Here is a 5,324-nt window from a genome sequence, read left to right on the forward strand (position 1 = left end):
AAACTAACGTCATCTAACTGTGAGCCACAGGAACTGAGTTTACCACCTAATACTAAGGCTGAATTATTAATGCCGCGAAATTGATTTGGTAAATTTGCATTCCTTTCGCTATAATTCCGCACAAACCTCTCTTTAATAAAACTTATCGAGCTATCTGTATCTTTAGGTTACATCGGCCCTCCGAATCATGAAGATGATAACTCAAATTTTCCAAAAAATTCGAATCGTTATCGAAAACACTGTTTATATTGTTTCTATCCGGGATTGAATCCGTTCCCCGACTATCTCTATTTCTACATTCTCTCGCTTTATGCCCTACCTGTGAATATGTAAAACACGCTCCCGCTTCGCATTTTGAGTATTTACATTGAGCGGCAATGTGTTCCATAGCATTATAACTGTAACATTTCGTCGGATTTCTATTCCCGGCATCATTTCTGACTCGCTTTGTGACTATCGCCTCCATTTCTGGCCGTCGATAGTTTCTCACCCTTACGTGAAGTTCGCGGGTCTACGCTTAGGCTGATGTCTTCCATCGCCCTCAGCATCATCTCTTTATTTGTGAACCGCTGCATCGTTGCATCTTGTCGGATTGACTGGACAGGGATTTCTCCAATTATATTGTCCATTATCTCTTCCTCATCAATTGGGACTCTGTTGGCCATGATAATCTTCTGATAAAAATATTCGGTGAATGTCTCGCCGGTTTGCCACGCTCGGCTCTCGAATTCTCTTCTCAGTAACAATCGTTTCTCTCTTTGACCAAACATTGTCTTCATCCGGCACAACAGCTGATCCACAGACACGGTCAGATGCTCCAGCACCAACCGAAACCATGCTGCAACATTGCCCGACAATCTCTATACTAGCAATAACTTCAGAGAATTATCGTTTAGTTGGTATAATTGCTGCACCAATCTCAGCTGTTCTTCCCACACGCGGTAGGACATCCTTTGACCGTCGAATTCCGGAAGCATATCCTTCAATGCTGTCACGTTAGTCACCCGCGCAAGTCGGTCGATCCTCAACGGTTCGGGGATCATCGAAGGTCGCTAGTATAGATAGTAGAATAAACACATTTCAATAATCAGGGTTAAGTAAGTTAACTTTTTTTTATCTAAGTTAAAGTTAATGGCTTTGAAAATTTAACTTAGTTAAGATAAAGTTAACTCATAACGAAATTAATTAAATTAAAAGTTTAGTTAATAAAAAAAATAATTAAAAAGTTAAAAGTTAAATTTGTTTCATTTCATGACTTCAGGGTTTCAGTTTTACAAATAATGGAAAAAACAAATATAGACCTTATTTGGAAACCTGTTTCATTTACAGATACTTATTAAATTTAAGTAATAAATTTTTTTAGAAATTTTTATCGGACATTTTTCCTCGAAGATTGTCGAAAATGAACCCTTCTACACTGAACAGCTTTTCGACGTTTCGCGACACCTTTATGGCATGGTTAATTGCAAGATAATCGAACTAAAAGTTAATAGTTACCGATAAAATGTAACTAAGTTAAAGGTTAACAGTGTAAAAATGTAACCAAGTTAAGTTATAAAGCTATTTAACTTTTTAACTAATTACTTTTTAACTCATGACGTACCATTTCTTATGCTGTTAGAAAAGAACTACCTAACCCTGTCAATAATCAATAAAAGAGATGATATTAATGTAAAGAGATGATATTAATGTTAAACTAAATTATGATATATTTCGATTTGAATATAAGATATACCACTACATATTAGGGCTTTGTTTCGATATTCACTATTAGTATTGAAAATCTATAGTATGTATACGTAACACAAGATTGTCAGATGTGGTGCAATTGCGCCAATGTGGCTCTTTGACTCAGGTAGAACAGATAGTCAAAATAATGTCAATCTGACATCATTTTGATCAAATTTACGTCATTTTTTGTTGAAAATGACGTCAGAATGATATTATGTTGACTATCTATTCTATCTGGGATTAGTCGATTATACTAAAATTGGCTGTGTTACGAATGTATTGCTAAACTCTACAGTTCATGTTATATATAATATAGATTTTCAGTATTGGGGCCTTATTCTGCAATCACTTACCGATCCGACAATTGTCGATAAGTGGTTACGGAATAGGGACCCTGGCATAAAACTTAAAACGCAGCCATTGTGTAAATACTCACTTAAAACAAAAAAGCACAATACTTTCAAAATGAATAAGGAACTATAATAACTCATTTTTTAATCATTATTATATCATTATTATCCTCACTTTGATGTCAAATAGAAGACATTTTGATATTATTGTGATTTTCTGTTTTAGTACACAATTTCACTTTAAAAACAAATATCCAGAGTGCATTCAGAAATGTCCTGGGAATGTCCTATGGACGTTTTGTGTCCTCATGATGTACCATTTCTTATGCTGTTAGAAAAGAATCACTATAAAATCATTCCAAAGTCAAGAATTCATCACATATTCATCAAAAAAACTACATTAAATGACATCATGATGATATTTTTTTAAATGATTTTCATGTGATGTCATAGTGATATTTTTATGAGTTTGTGTTCTACTTGGGCAGTCGCTTACACCTTTTGACTCTCCTTCGCCGTAACTCAGCTCGATCACAAAAGCCTAACACTTCTCGCTTTGTCCTCTATTTATATCTTTATATTTGGGAACCCGTTTTGGTTCGGTTAATCTCGGATAACGTTCGATTTTTTTTCTAATCGTCTCATGCTTTTGCCTCGTGATCGCTTACAAAGCTTCAATTCGTTGGCTCCTGGTCGATGTGTAAACGGGTCGATGTGCAATCGGGTCCTATTGCAACGCTATATGTCCGAACGCTACTGTGTGCAATTGGGTCCGTACGCAACCGGGTCGGTATACAAACGGATCCGTGTGCAATTGTGTCCGTGTCCTATTGCAACGCTATGTGTTTGAACGCTACAGTATGCAATTGAGTCCGTGTGAAAACAGATCATTGTGCAATCGGGTTGGGGTGCAAACGGATTAGTTTGCAATTGTATCGAATCTGTGTCATATTGCAAAGTTATGTGATCGATTATTATTGTGTCCGATCGCGCGCATGTGCAATCGGGTCCGTATGCATTTGGGTTCGTGTCTTATTGCAACGCTACGTAATCAATCATTATATTGTGTTCGATCGTGTCGGTGCGCAATCGGGACTGTGTCCAATTGGATCTGTGTCCAATTGGTATGCAATCGATACTGTCTCCAATCGGGTACTTGCCTGATCGGAACTATGTCCGATTGGGAAATACTGCTGTGTCCGATCGTTAATGCGTAATCGGACCTTACTCCATTCAACAGACGTAAAGATGTTTGAAATAAGATGTTTTTAAGACGCCCTTTGGAAATATCTTAAAGACATTTTTTTCAGACATCTTTTGATAACGTCTTAGAAACATTTAAAATAAGACGTCTTTTAGACAATTTTTGGTAATGTCATAAAGACGTCTTACATAAGACGTCTTTAAAACGTCTTTTAGACATGCGTGTTGTGTGGGTTATTTATTACTTATTTATCGACTATTAGGCAGCGTCCCAGATGCACACATTGACAAACGGACACAGTCAACCACAACGCCGTATGCTTAGAGATATTCTAGAGACTCTATAAACGACATATGATTGGATGTGTCTGTTTGTCAATATGCGCATTTGGGACTCACTCGACTATTATTTATTTATTTGTTTTCTTTTAAATCCTCATATACCTAAATATTTTGATATCCACGCAAGAATGCCGAAAACAAATAAAATACCGACTACTAGACATTTTCCTCTAATTAATTAAGCATATTTTATATTTTATATTTTATATTAAGCAGATTTTCGCTGTCGCCAATGTTTCCTCAATTGACATTCTTCTTTTTTAGGCATACGAGTCCTTTCTTTACGCTGGTTTGATGCTAGTGGATATGATAATCTTCAGCGTGATGTCTCTGTTCTACAAATATGTGAAGATACCGGACGAGGAAGACAATAACGATGATATAGCATTGGAAAGAAAAAACGGGAATATTAATATCGCCTACAATGAAGACGAGAAGTGACAACGACGAGGAAGGTGTCGTAATTCTTTCTGTGTTCCTCGCTTACTCTCGAACAATCAAATGAAGACTATCGTTCGTACATCGAGAGTTGGCACATTACTATCGAAAATTTAGTACGCTTAAAAATATGGCGAGAACAGTTCTTAAGGCTCTTGATCCCTCGCATTGTCTACTTATTTTTAATGACGTTAGAAACGAGAAAATGCATGCAACATACGTTGAAATAAAAATATATATCCATAAAGTAACACTTGAAATCGATTAAACAAATTTGTAAAATATTCCGTGCACTCCCCTTTTGCTTTAACAATCAATAATTTGTTGTAAATTAACGTGGCATATAATTTATTTTCTTAACCTATTTCACAGATTTATTTAATCGATTGCAAATGTCACTTTATTGATATATCTTTTTATTTCAACGTATTTCGCAAAAATTTGTAACATACATTTTCTCGCTTCTGACGTCATTAAAAAGAGACAGACAGTGCAAGGGGCCAGGAACCTTAACGTATAAATTCATTTAATCGAAATTTTATAACAAATTTGTAATAAACTAAGATCGCATTTTTCATTAAATTAGGTAACGACGAGAATGATCGATAACGATCTTTTCAAAGATATTTGTCTCTGTTCTGAAATTTCTTTTATCGCTAAAAGCGCTTTTAAAAGTGACTAGTTAGCTTCCTGATTGACTATAAGCCGCTTTTAGAAATGTTTTTAGCGATAAGTGAGAGTATAAAAGAGCTAATATAATTTCATAAAACATGAGAAATAAAAATTTACCTTATATATATTTCAAAAAGATATTTAAAATTTTAGGACTTACGAATCTAATACCTGTTTCTGATTTAATCCCTATAGGATTAAAATAAAACCAACATCACATAAATGTCGATAATAAAATAATGTCTAAATTGTTCGATAATAATTATGAGAATAATAAAGATTAAAAAATTAATAAATTAACTTACCGGAACGTTGTAAATGAAATTTGAGCTTCTGATTTTTCGCTACTATTATCTTTATCGATAATGCTAAAGAAACAAGGAAAATACATGCTTAAAATTTTCGCAAAATACGTTAAAATAGAGATATATAAATTAACATTTGTGTGTAATCGATTGTGAACAAATTTGTAAGATAGTTGGAAAAATTTTTCTTTACTCCAATACCCAATAAATATCTACAAAAATAATGTGATAACATAATTAAAAATCACGTTAATTTTATGCTTAATTTGAAAGCTCTCGAGTA

The sequence above is a fragment of the Odontomachus brunneus genome, unplaced genomic scaffold (genome assembly GCF_010583005.1).
Source record: "Odontomachus brunneus isolate Ranch 3 - 2012 unplaced genomic scaffold, Obru_v1 Obru_scaffold_217, whole genome shotgun sequence".
Taxonomy (NCBI): domain Eukaryota; kingdom Metazoa; phylum Arthropoda; class Insecta; order Hymenoptera; family Formicidae; genus Odontomachus; species Odontomachus brunneus.